General features: G+C 41.5%; 2 protein-coding genes across 2 annotated transcripts in view; both read left to right on the forward strand.

The window, feature by feature from the left end:
* ATXN1 (ataxin 1) overlaps positions 1–17,890 on the forward strand; it is a 458,573-nt gene that overhangs the window by 95,708 nt on the left and 344,975 nt on the right. Inside the window, exon 3 of the mRNA NM_001436892.1 lies at positions 6,049–6,174. The gene's annotated coding sequence lies outside the window, so the exon portion shown is untranslated. The remainder of the gene's footprint in view (positions 1–6,048; positions 6,175–17,890) is intronic.
* Positions 1–17,890, forward strand: part of LOC135970357 (uncharacterized) — a 429,298-nt gene that overhangs the window by 95,708 nt on the left and 315,700 nt on the right. The window contains exon 3 of the mRNA XM_065543049.1: positions 6,049–6,174. The gene's annotated coding sequence lies outside the window, so the exon portion shown is untranslated. The remainder of the gene's footprint in view (positions 1–6,048; positions 6,175–17,890) is intronic.

Here is a 17,890-nt window from a genome sequence, read left to right on the forward strand (position 1 = left end):
AAGTAATTTCATCCCCACAAAATTGTCCAAATTGCAGGTTAAGTGGTAGCATCCTAGCTGTTGAGCTGTTACTACTGTTTGGTATTTTTAAATGGCAAAAAATACCTTCGGTGATGCATCACATGCCTTTAATAAAACACAGTCACTTTGGGTAACAGAAAGATTTAGAAATGGCAGTGGGTTTTGTTGTATTTCTTTTTATGATTCTTTCTTTTCAGTTCTTTAGTTTCCATTGGTTGTGGGTACAATCCTAAGAGTCAGACCAAAATAAAGAATATTCCATCAATATGGATCCAAAACATGTTCCTGGCCAGACTTGATGGGTCACACCTGTAGTCCCAGCTACTTGGGAGGCTGAGCTGGGAGGACTGCTTGAGTCGAGGAGTTCGAGGCTGCGGTGAGCTATGATCACACCACTACACTCCAGCCTAAGCGACAGAGCAAGACTCTGTCTCTAAATAAATAAATAAATAAAAACAAATTTAAAAAATATGTTCCTGACTGCTGCATGATGAGCATCATCTTCCTAAGGCGTGAGATTGATAGTTGCACCATCCAGCACCAGTTTCTTCCTGCCACAGTGCCATTCTAAATGTGTATTGAGGCAGGAGTGCAGAATTTCTTTCTCCTCCTGTATTTCACATGTCTATGTCACAGAAAGAAACATCTTCATTTGTTATAATAATTATAGGGACAATAGTCATTGTATTTTCTATAAATCAAAAGCTCTTTTTAAAAAATTTGTTGGTCCTGCCGGTTCCTACTGAAACACTTCGTACAGTTTGAATCCTTAGTGGCTTTCTGTTGCCAACTGAAAATTGATTTTTTCCTATATTAAAAAAAATCTGGCCGGGCGCGGTGGCTCATGCCTGTAGTCTTAGTACTTCGGGAGGCCGAGGTGGGTGGATTACCTGAGGTCAGGAGTTCGAGACCAGCCTGGCCAACATGGTGGAACCCCGTCTCTACTAAAGATACAAAAATTAGCCAGGCGTGGTGGTGGCTGCCTGTAATCCCAGCTTCTCGGGAGGCTGAGGCAGGAGAATTGCTTGAACCCGGGAGGCAGAACTTGCAGTGAGCCAACGTTGCACCACTGCACTCCAGCCTTGGCAACAAAAGCAAAACTCCATCTCAAAAAAAAAAAAAAAAAAAAAAAATCCAAACAGAAAATACTGTGGCTATCTTATTCAGTATCTCGTTCTTTTCCTCACCAATGAGTAGTTTCAGGGAGAACCCTTTACAATTGCAAAAAGACACTCAGTTTATAGGACTATCACAGCATTGGCAACTGGTGCTGGAAATTCTCTAATAGTTAAATGACCCAGATTAACCAGACTGAAATGGAAGAACCATACTGAGGTTGCTCTTCAAACAGCAAGAGGCTACCTTTCTGTCTTCTTTGATGACTGAATATAGTTTATGATATACTTAAGGTATCAAAGATGTGAGAATTGTAGAGCTATGTGGCAGGTTAAGAAGCCTGATGAATGGCCGGGTGTGGTGGCCCATGCCTGTAATCCCAGCACTTTGGGAGGCCGAGACCAGCAGATCACCTGAGGTCAGGAGTTCAAGACCAGCCTGGCCAACATGGTGAAATCCTGCCTCTACTAAAAATACAAAAAATTAGCTGGGCATGGTGGCATGTGCCTGCAATCCCAGCTACTTGGGAGGCTGAGGCAGGAGAATTGCTTGAACCTGAGAGGCAGAGGTTGCAGTGAGCCGAGACTGCACCGTTGCATTCCAGCCTGGGCAACAAGAGCAAAACTCTATCTTGAAAAAAAAAAAAAGTTTGATGAAGATGCAGATGGTTTGTTGCTTGTGCAAATTATGTGATTTTAGCACTTTCTACAGTGGGAAGTCAAATTTGAGGCATGGACACCTAGGAAAAATGGTTCTAAGAGGGGTAGTGTGATGCAGGGATTAAGAACCTGGTTTCTGGAGTCAGATGGCCTGAGTTTGAGTCCCGCCTCTACCATGGATGTGTGCTGTTGAACAGGTGATTTAACTTCTTTGGGGCTCAGTTTCTCCAACTGTAAAAAGTCATGTAAAGTCCCCAGAAGAGTGTTTCTACATTGTAACTGTATTAGTTATCTACTGCTATGTAAGTCATTACTCCAAATCTTAGTGGCTTGAAACAACAAGTGTTTATCATCTCTCAGTTTTTCTGAGTGTGAATCCCTGCACATAATAGCTGGGTGTCTCTAGCTCTAAGTCTTTCATGAGGTTGTAGTCAAGCTGTTAACCTGGGCTGAAGTCTCATCTGAAGGATGGGGTGGGGACAGTAGGGATCTGCTTCCAAATCCACTCACATAGATGCTAGCAGGCCTCAGTTATATGCCATGTGGGCCCTTCCACAGGACTGCATCACAGCCTGGCAGTCAGCCTCCTCCAGGTGAGTAATCCAGAAGACGATGCAAGATCCCAAGATGGAAGCCACCATCTTCGTGTAACCCAGTCTTGGAAATGATCTCCCATTACCTTTGCCACAGTCTGCTTGCTAGAAGTGAGTCACTAAATCCAGTCCACACTCAAGTTAAGAAGGCTTTGCAAAGGCATGAATTCCAAGAGGTGGGATCACTGGAAGCCATCCTGTAGACTGCTTGTAACAGTAACTTGTGCTTTAATTTATATCCCCTTATGGTCTATTCCTGACAATCAGACCGAATGAGCCCTTAAAACATAAGGCAGATCATGATACTACTGCATTAAAAATTATCTCTGGTCTTCCCATTTTACTTAAAAGTCAACATCTTTACAATAACCTACAAGGCTTTCATGCTTATAAAATTATTTTTCTATATTTTGTAAAAGAGCATATATGTATAATAAATGCTATATATGTATATCTGTATAAACACATGTTTATATGTTTAGTTATATATCTAGAATTTGTTTTCTGTATGGTGTAAGATAGCGATCTCTTTCCAAATGAAGAGCCGGGTTTCCCAGCACTATTTATTGATTACAATACCCTTTTCCCAGACCGGGCGCGGTGGCTCACAACTGTAATCCCAGCATTTTGGGAGGCCGAAGTGGGTGAATCACGAGGTCAGGAGTTCAAGACCAGCCTGGCCAACATGGTGAAATCCCATCTCTACTAAAAATGCAAAAATTAGCCGGGTGTGGTGGTGGGCGCCTATAATCCTAGCTACTGGGGAGGCTGAGACAGGAGAATTGCTTGAAACCAGAAGGCAGAGGTTGCAGTGAGCTGAGATTGTGCCACTGCACTCCAGCCTGGGTGAAAGAGTGAAACTCTGTCTCAAAAAAAAAAAAAAAAAAACTTTTTTCCCTGAGTTGATATTCTACTGAGAACCTGTTTGTCTCTTCCTATGTAAAAACAAATTATAATTGAGAATTAATTATGGTGAACATTTAATAAGTTCCTTTATTTGATAGATTAAGAACTAATTTTATTTAAAAGGCTGTGACTTACATTTAAAAGTCCAGTTAGCTACAACACTAAGACTAAAAAGTAAATTTCATGACTCCTAGGTCACTGTTTCTAGCTTGTTGATATCCCATACTTTGCTGCTGCTGCTGTCGCTTATAACTGTTCGGAAAATTTTCACCAAAATGCCTGTCAAATTGGAACACCCTCTGGAGTGAGATCCTTTTTTAAATATAGCCAGCTTTCACATATGCAGGCATAACTTCAAATGGTAAACGAGAAGGGATAGGTGGCAGAGATTAAACCCGAGTCAGTTTGTTTTATTGATGATTATTAATGGTATTGATAAAGAGTTTGTTGAAAGAGGGAAGCATATTGAAATTATTGCTTAAAAAGAGGTATGTAGAATTTTCAGTGGTTTTCTTTTGATAAGAATTGCCTTATAGCTGTTGTAGCATGTGCAAATGAGGGTCAGCTATAAATGACAAAATGAATCACTCCAACTCCTTCACATCTACAGATATAAGTAAGAATGGAAAATATTGTCACTTAGATGAGTCCTTATTTTTTTTTTTTTCTTCTCTATGAATAGTATAAACCTTACTTTTCTGGACACCTGGCTTTGGCAGCTGGTGAAGGTTGTTAAAGTAACAAATAGGGCCATTCTGCCTCTCCCAGATCGATTTTGCTGCAAGACAGTTGAAAATAATATAATCCAGAAATGAATTTATGTCTTACGGCAATGTATTTTCTTACAGCAAAAACAAAACAGAGAGTACTATGAGGAAGTATTATGCTACTGGTAAAATTTTTCAAACTAAAACCACGTAACATTTCATTAAATGAGTTTATGTCCATTAAGCATCAATGAGCATGAGTGACAACCCAGAATGCAGTCAAAGTACATATTAACTTTCTGTATGACTTTAAAAAGAGGTATGTCACCCTCCCTGGGTCAGCAGGTTCCTTTGCAGAAGACATTGGAATGAAATGTCAAGGACCTCTTCCAATTCTAGAATACCTCGAGATATGAAGTTGGTAACAAATAAGAGAAATGCAGCAAGATATTTTTAGTTAAAAAAGAAAAGATTGATACAAGCCAGTAACTTGCAGTGGGCTTGTTTAAATCTTCCTCCTCCCTCCAAATTCTGTTTTTACCAAGCGGGTAAACTAAAGACAGTTTGTCATGCTTTGAACTTCCTGGCTTATGTTGATTTCTATCAATATGTTACTGTTACACATTTGAGTGGGAGCTGAGTTACATAAAACTAATAAAATCCTTACAACCCCATTTTCTGTGGGTATTGATAGCATCAAAAAAATTTTAATAAAAAGACTTTTGCCATTTTCAGGCAGTTGTTCTTCCAACTAGATGGAAAATTGAATGGCATTAACTCAACTCACTTGTTTAAACATTAACTGAGAGACACTTTCTCCTCCTCCTCAAAAGTTTTTAGTGTTCAGGAATTTAACCACAGATAGACACAGATAGACACAACTCTCCAAATGTTCCGGAAAAAAGGTTGACTATTCCATAAAGTAATAGTTACAGAAGGCTTTCAAGGAATCAGTTATTCACACAGTAAGCTTCTGAGGCATACGAGCATATCCTCTTTCTTACAACTTGGTCACTTGATGCAATCTTTGATGATCACCCCGGGACCTTTGGAGATTTATAGAGTTTAGAGTTACAAGTATGATGTGGCCACCATACTTAGGGAACTGGATGACAGTCGGCTAATGGGTTTTCAACACAGATGAGTATGAGCTCATAAAAGGCTAAAAAAGGAGGCAGACATCTTTGGAAGACTCTTTCTAGGCTCTCAAATGGCCATTGTCAAAAAACAAACAGTGGGGTGAATTTGACAAAGCATCAGAAGATGCTTAAACAACAGCCTGTGACGAGCGAGCGTTAAAAGCTCACAAGGCAGAAAGGAACTTTTCAGAGTGACTTTGTCAGACGAGGTTCTAATGTGTAGGCTTTATCAGCTGCTCCGAGTGGGGGTAAAGAGGCATGCATATTTTAAACATTCATTTCATATTCAGTGTGTAAAGTAACGACTGCTTTTCAACTTGGGTGGAGAAAGTTTTTATCAATTTATCAAGAATCACACAAGGGAAACCCATCCATTACCTACTTATAGGGCAAAATGGAAAATGTTCTCTCTCTTACGCTTTACCATTTTTGTTCCATCTTAATAGCTCTTTATTTAAAAAGTATTCACATCAGTTGGTCAGTCTGAGTCTTTCATTTGAAACAAACTTTCCTCATTTTCTACCATTGATACTGCACATCAGTCTTTTAATCACTTAAATGTAATGAATTTTTCTTTATTCACATCTTTCAATCGGTAAACTTGAAATTTTGCAAGTGCATTCCCACTGGGTGTATATCCTGATTTTCAAGACCTGCTACCTTCCCCAGTGTCGTGCTTGTTTTTTTTTTTTTTTTTTCTTTCGGCCTTCCCACACTCCACCTCCAGTATTTTAGGGCGCCTTATGTAGATAAGAAGTGAGATGGCTTCATCCTGATAATTAACATGCTTGTTTGAGGTTATGAAATCTACATTTGAGAAAGGCCAGGGATTTTCCCCTGAATATCCACTAACTGCTTGAAGTGGCATTTTCATTCTGACTTGGTGTTTTGTTTTGTTTGACTGCAGCATACTGGAGCATAGTGAAAAAGTCTATTTTGAAGCTTCAAACGTAGTGCTGCTGCAGACCAGGAACAAGAGAGAAAGAGTGGATTTCAGCCTGCACGGATGGTCTTGAAACACAAATGGTTTTTGGTAAGTCATCCAAAGGACTTGACATTTTTTAGCTTTAAATGTCATCAGGCATCACTTCATTGGTGTACCAGAACTTCTTCTTCAAGTGCATTGCTATATCTCTACATCCCAAACAACAGGACATTTGAGAAAATGTTGTCCTTGTCAGAGCGCTGAGAGAGCAACCGCATTTACTTAGTGTGTTTCTTTCTGAAACTTGCAGAATAGTGTGATCTGAATAGAATGCATTTGTGGTTAGAAAAAAGAACAGAAGCAAAAACAAAGCAAACCCAAACAACTAAACACACAAACAGCAAACAAACTACATCCACCAGATACTCCATTTTAGCTGAAAGCATAAGGGATTAATCGCACGAGAGCAAGTAGATTCAATTTAATAGCAAGTTTTTTGCCTCTGTGATCAAATACGGTCATGTGTCACATAATGAAGTTTCAGTCAATGACAGATCACACATACTACAGTGGTCCCATAAGATTATAATACTTTCTTTTTGTTGTACCTTTTTTATGTTTAGATGTGTTTAGAGGCACAAATACCTACCATTGTATTACAGTTGCCTACAGTATTCACTACAGTAGCATGCTGTCCAGGTTTATAGCCTAGGAGTAATAAGCTATACCATACAGCCCAGGCATGTAGTAGGCTGTACCATCCAGGCCTGTGTAAGTACTCTGTGATGCTGCACAGTGACAAAGTCACCTAACAGTGCATTTCTCAGAGCATATCCCTGTCATTAAACGATGCATGACTATTGTGATGGGCAAGGTAAAAGATAATGGGGGTTTCCAAATCCTGTTCAGCAAACATTTACTGAGTAACTTTTAGCTATACATGGGCCTTTGAATGACAGTCTCAGTCTGGAGGTTGGAATTCAAACACCCTAAACTATAAATAAATGATAAAAACATTCCAGACCATACACCAAAATAATGTGGACTTCCAAGGATTTTTTTTATCAACCCCATTCATGATATTACCTGAAAGCAGAGTCCTCAGATTGAAGCCTAGGTCTGCCCCATCTGTCTTGGTCACCTTGGAGAACTTACTCATCGTCTTCGAATGACTCGCCTTTAAAAATGTATGTGCCTAGGCCAGGCACGGTGGCTGACGCCTGTAATCCCAGCACTTTGGGAGGCCGAGGTGGGCGGATCACGAGGTCAGGAGATCGAGACCATCCAGGCGAACACGGTGAAACCCTGTCTCTACTAAAAATACAAAAAAATTAGCCGGGCGTGGTGGTGGGCGCCTGTAGTCCCAGCTGCTCGGGAGGCTGAGGCAGGAGAATGGCGTGAACCTGGGAGGCAGAGGTTGCAGTGAGCTGAGATTGTGCCACTGCACTCCAGCCTGGGCAACAGAGCGAGACTCCATCTCAAAAAAAAAAAAAATCTGTGTGCCTAAATGATCTCCAAGGTCTCTTGCAAATTTATAATTCAGTTCTCTCTAGTGCAATTAATTAAATAATTATCCACTTCTGTTCTTGCCCAACAGAATTTCTGTGTGGGCGTGGCAGGTCGCTTGCAAGGGGCTCATTGTATCAACCAGTGAGGAAAGGAGCCAGGTCCTCAGGTGGTTCTCCTGGCCCCATTTGCCCATTTGAAAGCCAACCTTTTGGTCAAACAGGACTGTCAGCATCTGCAGTAAATATATATATATATATATTTTTAGATGGAGTCTCGCTCTGTCACCAGGCTGGAGTGCAGTGGCGCGATCTCAGCTCACTGCAACCTCCACCTCCCGGGTTCAAGTGATTCTCCTGCCTCAGTCTCCCGAATAGCTGGGACTACAGGTGTGCAACACCATGCCTGGCTAATTTTTGTGTTTTTGGTAGAGATGGGGTTTCACCATATTGGTCAGGATAGTCTCGTCTCCCGATCTCAGGTGATCTGCCTGCCTCAGCCTCCCAAAATGCTGGGATTACAGATGTGAACCACTGCACCTGGCCTGCAGTAAATAATTTATTCCCTTGTAACATTTTTAAAAATGTGGCACAGTGCTTTATGAACATGATATTTATTTTTATTTATTTATTTTAATTTTTATTGTTATTTATTTATTTGAGACAGGGTCCCTTTCTCTTTGTTGCCCAGGCTGGACTGCAGTGGTGCAATCATAGCTTGTTCTGGGACTATATGAGACTGGGACTGTCCCGGCTTTCATTCATAAAGTCTTCACTGAATTTTTAGGACTTCGCTGACTGGTCTCTCTTTATGAACTTCTATCACATTTGGGGCCTGCATCATATAAAATCCACTGCTATGCGTTGCTCTGTGAGTGTTTGTCATCACCTCATCAGGGGTACATACAGCTTCAGGGCAGGAAGCAGATCATCACAGACCAGTAGCTGAGACTACAGGAGTGCGCCACCATGCCTGGCTAATTTTTCAATTTTTTGTAGATACAAGGTCTTGCTATGTTGTCCAGACTGGTCTGGACTCCTGGGCTCCAGCAATCATCCTTCCTTGGCCTCTCAAAGTGCTGGGATTACAGGCTTGAGCCACTGTGCCTGGCCTGAGTATTATATCCAAATAAGCGAGATAGGCCTCTTTTGAATGACTGTCCTTTGTTTTTCTTTAGGGGATCTGACTTTTTCCTTCTCTGTGCTTGCTGTCATTGCATTACTGGTTATCTGCCAGCCCGTTAACCCTGTGGATCCCCACACTTTGTTTGACATTGAATAGCATTTATTCTTGTTCTTTCTTACTAAACATTCCCTTTCTGAAGCAGAGCTTCAGAAATGATGCTCAGATGTCACTCTTGTTAGCAGCTGGCTTTCTGCCTTCAAGTGGTGCATTATTGGGGTTTCATAACAGCATCTTTTCTCTTACAAATATTAAATTATGAAGTGCAGGAAACCACATGAATGTGGTAGAAAGCAAATGCAAACACAGTGTTATCTGGAAGTGCCAGTTTTGTGATTCTCCTGGTGACAGTATCCTTCCTGTAATCAACATAGGAAGCCTCTTTACCTGTTTGCTGGTGGTTTTCTATCCTGTATCTTCATCTCCATTTATGCTGTATGCCATGGCCACCTTGTCATGCTGAATCAGAAGGTTTGATTAAGACAGTTGCTTGGGGACTGTCTCTGTCAAAGTTCTGCCTGACCACAAATCCTGGCTGTCACTCACAAAGTCTTCCCTGAACCCTCAGGACTTCACTGACTGGTCTCTCTCTCTCTCTTTTTTTTTTTTTTCTTTTTTTGAGACAGAGTCTTACCTGTTGCCAGGCTGGAGTGCAGTGGCAATCTCAACTCACTGCAACCTCCGCCTCCCAGGTTCAAACGATTCTCCTGCCTCAGCCTCCCAAGCAGCTGGGATTACAGGCATGCGCCCCCATGCCCAGATAATTTTTGTATTTTTAGTAGAGACGGGGTTTCACCATGTTGGCCAGGATGATCTTGATCTCTTGATCTTGTGATCCACCTGCCTCGGCCTCCCAAATTGCTGAGATTACAGGCGTGAGCCACCGTGCCCAGTCCTGAGTGGTCTCTCTTTATGAACTTCTATCACATTTAGGGCCTGCATCTTATAAAATGTACTGCTGTGCATTACTCTGTGAGTGTTTGCCATCAGCACAATTGCACATGGGTTGCACATGGCTTCAGGGCAGGAGTCAAATCACAGACCAGTGCTTCCCAAGGGTGGTCTAATCCCAGTACCTCCTGCTTGTGAATCACTTGGATGTGTTTATTAAAGTTGCAGATTCAGCAACACCAGGCTTATGAAGCAGAAGTTCTGGGGATGTAGGACCCAGAAAACTCACCTTAGTTAACTTTTGCACACAAAGGTTTGAGAATAACTGTCTGAAAATAATTGTGCATCCTCCTCTTTGCCTCCTCTCCCACAGCAAAGGGTGCAGGTCTGAGCCTATGGTAGGTGTCCAGGAAATATTTGCTTGTTGATCTAAGCAACATGAAGCCATAAGAGTTTGCATTCCCTCTTCAGTTGCCCAGCCTTTTCAGGATGTGAGGTCAGCATATTCTTTGAACCTTTAGAAACCCACTTTCTTCTAAATACATAAAGTGTTCCCCTAGGGCAGAGGCTCTTTTGGAAATCTTTTTTTGTCTCTTTATCTTTTTTAATCACTGACTCTGTTGGTGGTAATGACAGGAGCCCCTGTCTAAGATTGGGATAGTGGGGATGTCAGCTTTGAGGAGCTGGGCTGGAGCAGTAGGCTGGGAGAAAGATCTGAGGGTGGGAACGGGACTGTGCTAAACTAGAAGCTTTATCCTTGGCTCCCAAAGCCACACCTGCTGCCCTTGGCAGGTTATTCTGAGCGGTATTTCTTTCAGCTGTTAGGCCTCGCAGGTTGTCAGTTTTGGTTGCAGAAGAGTGGTCCCGCTGCTGAAAAGGATCAAGTTTAGCTCTAGTGGACGCACATCAAAGCACCCACAGTGCACAGTGGTGGATTCAGGATTTGAATCCAATGTTAGCAGACTGCGGTGGTGACACTTGGCCCTCTCCTTCCTCCGCCTCTTGTTCCAGCAAGGGCATGCCTGGCCTTGGATGATCCAGGAGAGATTTGCGGGGCGTTGCTGCTTCTGATGCACCTCCTGAATGCCCTTGCTGGTGGCTCCAGCCCTGGTAGACGGAATCCAAACAGAAGAACTCATAGAAGCTTAGCTAACCTAGAAAGGAACCAGCGTGGCCATCAGGACATTTATTAGCTGTTAACCTAACCACTGCCAAATGCATTCACAAATTTTTTTGACAACTTGTTTTCTTTTTTTTTTTGGTGGGGGGGGGCTGTTGCTTAGTTCACAGTTTTGCCTGGAGAAGTTGTGGCAATCCTGAATTCAGTTTGTGTGAAAAAGCAAGCATCTTCAAGCACAGTGTTGGAGAAGTATCTTCTCTCAGGTCTCTATTCAGTTCTGACTAGAGGAGGTTTGGCGAGCAGAAAGGTATTACCTAGTGGATTCTTCTCAAATTCTCATCTAAGTGAAGGGAAAAAGCCCAAGTTGCTGAACCAATGGGCTGTTTTTGGGTTGCGGAAGGCAAGAGCCAGGTTGTCAGCTACGGAAGAGAAAGGTGCACTTGTCTGCATAATTGACTTGGAGCCTTTGTTTAAAAGGATGTCAGGTGGAGGAGTAATGAGGGACAAGATTTTTTAAAAATTACAGAGTATAGGATTTTAGCAAAATGCCGGAGGCTGGCATTTCTGTTTTGGAGGTCTTTAGTGGCACATGTACTATTTCCTTGCAAGTAACCATCCATGGTAGGAAAACAGAAAAAATGGATTCCAAAAGAGCATTTGTCTAGTTAGAAACTGTGTCACTTGTATCGTTGACCGTGAGACATCCTTGAGAGGTGCATGATTTCCAAACAACCACCTAAACCACGGGCACTGCTTTTGGAACAGATGTAAATAGGAAAAGCACCAGTCCAGGACCCCCTCTAAAGACCACCGTTAGAAAGCTCTCCCAGTGCTTTCCAGCCTAGGGAAGTGTAGTTCCCTTCAGGTACTTAAGCCAGTGTTCCGTAAAGCAGCACCCAAAATGCCTTCTGTTAAATGTGTTCTAACACGTTCCTCTTGCTGATGCTATCACAGGCTAATAATTGCCTAAGTCCTTCAGAGAAGCTGTGTGGTTTTGTATAGCTGTGAGTAAAACCACACCCATTCAGGAAATGCAGTCTTCTAACAGGCATCATCAAAACAGATGCGGATTTTCATGGTAGGTCAGTCCCCTTCTTTAGTGACAGTTTGAGAGCTTTGAAGGGAGGCATGTGCCGTGCATCAAAAGAAATCAGAATTGAACTGGCACACGTGCACATTGTTGGAGTAAAAAGGAAAAGCAGTGACCTAGAGTTTGTTACCGCACATGCTTTCCCTGAAGGCACCTCCACCATCATGATGTCCTCATCAACTCTGCATACACAATTAGTATTTCTGTCTCTTTCTCTTCAGAGTTTAAGCTCAATGATTTCCAACTTCCTCCCACATGACTCCAGTTGTATATCACATAGGTGTCTTCAACTTGAATCTAAACCTGACTTTGTCATTATCCTACATTTATGGACTCCAGAGTCACTAGCCCACCATTCGTTGATGCTGGACACCTCCTCTTCCTCTGCTTCATCTCTAGCTCATATGCTGGAGTTTTGCCTCTTCTTTTTTTTTTTTTTTTGAGACGGAGTCTCTCTCTGTCACCCAGGCTGAAGTGCAGTGGCACCATCTCAGCTCACTACAACCTCTGCTTCCCAGGTTCAAGGGATTCTCCTGCCTCAGCCTCCTAAGTAGCTGGGATTACAGGCATGCGCCACCACACCCGGCTAATTTTCTGTACTTTTAGTAGAGATGGAGTTTCACCATGTTGGTCAGGCTGGTCTCAAACTCCTGACCTCGTGATCCGCCTGCCTAAGCCTCCTAAAGTGTTGGGATTACAGGCGTGAGCCACCGCCCCCGGCCTGAGTTTCACCTCTTTAATATGATAGTTTACCCATTCTTCTCCACTCCCGGGCCCCCGTTCTGTTGCAGGCCTTCAGCATCACTTGCCCGGACTGCCGCAGCGGCTTCCAAGAGGTCCCTTGCCTAAAGTCTTTTCTTTCTATGTTCCATTTATTTTACTCTTTTGAGAATTATCTTATGAAAAAATGGTCTGATTGAATTACTCCTACACTTGAAAATCTTTGGTAGTATGTGGAAATATGGAAAAGTACTCATAATCTAATGTGTTAAAAGAAAACCTTTAGACACATTAAATTTAACAGAGTTTAATTCAGCAAAGAACTCTTTGCAAATCAGGCAGCTCCTCCCTACTCCTCTCCTCCTGAACCAGAATAGATTCAGGGCAACTCTGACATGCTGTTGTGTAGTTGGAGAGGATTTATAGACAGAAAAAGGAAAACAGTGGACAGAAAACAGAAGTGAGGTACAGAAACAGCCAGATTGGTTTCAGCTCGGTGTTTGCCTTATTTGAGCAGGGTTTGAACGATTGGCTGCCTGGGATTGGCCAAAACTCAGAGATTGGTACAAGGATAGGTTACAGCCTGTTTGCATATCCAGGTAGGTTACAGTTCACTGTGTGCAGAGAAACCTTTAGACCAAACTTAAAATATGGAAGAAGGCAGCTTTCAGCTAAAGCCAACAAATGTTAAGTAGAAAATTCATATTTCAAAACTGTGCAAACACATTGATTACAAAGCAATGACAAAAATCTATGCCTATCCACAAGGCTAGAAGTAAATAAAACAAGAATGAAAGTATTTTTAATATTAGGGCAATCCATGTGTGTGTGTGTGTGTGTGTGTTTAAGTACTCCTTTGGTAGCAAATGAATATGGTGAAGTAAAATGAATAATGGAAAGGATTTTGTTCGCTTTCTGCTCCTGATAAGGGAAAATGTGAATTTCAATGCATGGCATCTAAGGCCCCTAGGAATTCCTTATCAACTTACCATTTAAATTTCATCTCCCATGACTCCCATCCCTTCCATCCCTCCATATAACATTTCTTTTCTTCCTAAACATACTGTGTATGTAATAACCATGCACCTGTTCCTGTTGTTTCTTCTTGTGTGAGACTCTTGTTCTCTGCCTGGTGAACTCCCACTCATTCGTTGAGGCCTAATTGAAATTCCTGGCCAGGCATGGTGGCTCACATCTGTAATGTCAGCACTTTGAGAGGCTGAGGCAAGAGGATTTCTTGAGCCCAGGAAGTTTAGACTGCACCATTCCACTCCAGCCTGGGCGACAGATAGAAACCCAATCTCAAGGAAAAAATAAAAAAAAGGAAAATATCCTCTTGCTGTGTTACCACTATTATACTGCAATTCTTTGTTCATATAGCTATCTTGGTAAATGATTCATGAGGACAGAAATTGACTTATTTTAAACCTTGTATCCCAAGTGTTAAGCCCATTCCTGCATATAATACAGTTTAATAAATATTTACAAAGGTAAGAAGAAAGGAAAGAGCCCACTTAGAAATACACAAATAATCCTTCAGGTAAGGTTCTTAAAAATGTTTTTGGATAAGCTTAGTACTAATTACTATTTCATAAAAATTATAAAAATAGATGTTTTTGGTTAAACGATTTTTATGGTAATAGTTGAATTCAGCCTCACATCATTTAAACTAAACTACTGGAGTATATCTTTGGCATTAGAAAATTCTAACATCAGATAGAATTGCTTCAGCTTCACTGTAAGCCATATTTATGAGGTTACTAAAAACTGCTTTTTTAACTGTTCTATGTCATGCATAACCCTGTTGGCCAAATCAGAAATCCAAATAAATTACACATCCAGTTCTGGCCACATTTTGTGAATATCTGGTATTTTTTTCTTAAGGGAATTTAAAAAACCAAGACTGGGTAACATTAAAGGGTTGATGTAACATTTTCGATTCTGAAAGGCTACTCCACTCTAGGAATATACTTGTTACTATTTTTTTTTTCATTTCTAAGAAGTCTGTTTGGCTAAAATACCAAAAGAGAAAAAAATAACTTGGCTTAAATAAAATGAAAAGTCATCTCCAAAATTCATTTGGCTCCTCAAAAGTTCTTTCCAAAGGAAGGAATAAGATGCTTTTTAATATTACATGTAAAAAACGCCACTAAAAAGAAAATCATCATTTGTACTTGTGACAAGGAATTCAGAATGGAATTTTATGAAGATCAGTGTGTGAGGCATGCTACTCACATCTTTTAAAATAATATTTTGGTATCAGGGGAAGATTACTTAATAGTATATATTATTCTATATTATATATGTATGCATATGTGTATATACATATATAAAATCGAGTTTTTTCCTATTAATGCTTTCGAGTCAGTAAGTTGTAATAGAGAATTTCAGTTTGAGATTTGTCACTTTTTTTTGCATGATATCCTTGCCCAGCCTTCAGTTTTCTTGTTTATAAAATCATGACAAAAGGTGAACTGTCATTGGATTAGCTAATTAAGAAATTAGTCACCAACATTTATTAATTGACGACTGACTTGGAAACATTAAATACCCACGTCATTTTTTAGCATTTCATGTAAGTTGATCCCTGTCTGTTTTGCAGAGTAAAGAACCTTAGCTGAATTTCTTTTTTGTCTGTCCTGATCTTGGCATTCATTTAAAAACCTGACCCTTCAGCTGTTTACAAGATCCATCATGAAATATACCATGGCTAAGGTGAATGTGCAGACTCCCAGTTTCCCTTTAGCCATTCTGCTGCACTAGCCATGGGGTTGCAAACTTTTTTGGTGACTGTCACAGTTCATTCATCAGGAAGTACTGACTATATTTTGTTGCACTTTTGTGAGAGCCAGGGCTCGGAAGCATCCTAAATACCTAGTGACAAAAACTCAGGAAGGCAATTAGACTATGACACTTTTCATTACAACATAAGGTGCCCCTCAGTATAGTAGGTGCTTATGTTGAACTGCCCTCTGCAGACTGTATATATGGGTCCATGTGGTGATATTGTGGCTGTACCCTCTCCAAGGTTGCCTATTGTTGGCTATAGTAGGAAAGGAAGTGTCTATAAGCAATAGTAACTTCAATGAGGAAGGATGTAAAAGACAAGTGAACTATTCCTGAAATCTTAAGGATCTATGTCCAGACCAGAGTGCCTTGATGGATCCCAAAGTTTTATTTTATTTTATTTTGTTTTTGAGATGGAGTTTCGTTCTTGTTGCCCAGGCTGGAGTGCCATGGCACAATCTTGGCTCACTGCAACTTCCGCTTCCTGGGTTCAAGCGATCTTCTGCCTCAGCCTCCTGAGTAGCTGGGATTACAGGCATCCGCCACTACACCCAGCTAATTTTTGTAGTTTTAGTAGAGAGGGGGTTTCACCATATTGGCCAGGATGGTCTTGAACTCCTGACCTCAGGCGAGCCGCCTGCCTCGGCCCGCCTCGGCCTCCCAGAGTGCTGGGATTACAGGCATAAGCCACTGTGCCTGGCTTTATTTATTTTTCCAGCATTATTGAGGTATGATTGACAAATAGAATTTGTGTACAACATGATGCTTTGATATACATATATATTGTGAAATGTTTATTATCATCAAGTTAGTTAACACTTTCATCACCTCACATAGTTATTTTTTCTTGCATGGTGAAAACATTTAAGATTCACTCTCTTGGCAAATTTCAAGTGTACAATATATCATTGTTAACCGCAGTCATTATGCTGTATATTCAATCCCCAAATCTCAAATATTTAAAATCCAGCCCTGAGACAATTGATTACAGCTACCATATGTTTTCTGAGGTAGTTCACAATAAATAGTTATTATTCTGCTTAGAAACAGTATGATGTGTTGAAAAGTGCAGGTTCTTGAGGCAAACTTCCTGGGTTTGAATACAGAACTTCCACTTAATAGCTGTCTAATGTTGAGCAAGTAACTTAATCTCTTTGGGTCTCAGTTTATCAATCCATGAAACAAGAAAAATAAAACAGGCCAGGCACAGTGGCTCACGCCTATAATCCCAGCACTTTTGGAGGCTGCGGCAGGCGGATCACAAGGTCAGGGGTTCAAGACCACCTCAGCCAATACGGTGAAACCTCATCTCTACTAAAAATACAAAAATTAGTGGGGCATGGTGGTGGGCACCTGTAGTCCCAGCTACTCGGGCACCTGAGACAGGAGAATCGCTTGAACCCAGGAGGCGGAGGTTGCAGTGAGCCGAGATGGTGCCACCGCACTCCAGCCTGGGCAACAGAGTGAGACTCCTTCTCGAAAACAAACAACAAATAAACAAACACAAAAAACTAAATGAGTCTCGATGCACATAAAGCTTTCAAAAAATGGTGGCTGTTATTATCATATCACTTTCATGGAATTTCGTTAGTTACTCAGTTTGTAGTAAAATTTTTCCAGTGTTTATTCTTCATGCCTTCCTACGAACTTGGTTTAGGAATTTATACTGTTAGGGGAAACACACTGGTGAGCCCAGCTAGGGAAGGTGAAGCAACACTGTGGGAACACAAAGGAGGGGGATATTTAGTCTGATTGGGGAGTGGTGAGGACTTGGAGTAAGCATCGGAGCTGACCCGGAAGAATGGCTGGGATTCCACCTGACAGAGCTGGGAGCAAGGCATTCCACACAGGAGGGCGTGTGCCCAAAGGCATGGAGAAGGGAGAGTGCAGAGCAGAGTGTATTTGAGGAAAGTTGTGAACCAGTATGAGCCCAGGGTTAAGGTATGTGAGGTGGAACAATGGGAGACTGTGAGAAAGATAGTCTGATTTAATAATGATAGATAACAGTGAGTGTGAACTATTCACTGAGTGGTGCCGTATATCAGATTCTGTGGTTGGGACTTTACATAAATTAGCTCTGATTACAACTCCCTTCAACACAGCTATCCCCATTTTACAGATGAGAAAATGGGATTAATCCCATTTTTTCTTAAGTGGCGGAGAACCACTGAAGGTTGTTGAATAGGAGAGGGTCATGATCACACTTAGCAGGGATTTACTTATCTGCTTTTTCAGTTCCCTGGAGTTGTAGACACATCTTTTTGTTTTGTTTTGTTTAAGAGACAGAGTCTTGCTGTGTCACCCAGGCTGAGTGCAGTGGTATCATCATAGCTCACTGCATCCTTGACCTCCTGAGCCCAGGTGATCCTCCCGCCCCAGCTTCCCAAAGCTCTGGAATTAGAGGCATGTGGCACCACACCTGGCTCACTTTTAATTTTTTTTGTAGAGATGGGTTCTTGCTATGTTGCCCAGGCTGGGCTGGAGCCCTGCGTTCCAGCAATTCTGCTTTGGCCTCTCAAAGTGCTGGG

This window comes from Macaca fascicularis, chromosome 4 (genome assembly GCF_037993035.2).
Source record: "Macaca fascicularis isolate 582-1 chromosome 4, T2T-MFA8v1.1".
In the NCBI taxonomy this organism is placed as follows: domain Eukaryota; kingdom Metazoa; phylum Chordata; class Mammalia; order Primates; family Cercopithecidae; genus Macaca; species Macaca fascicularis.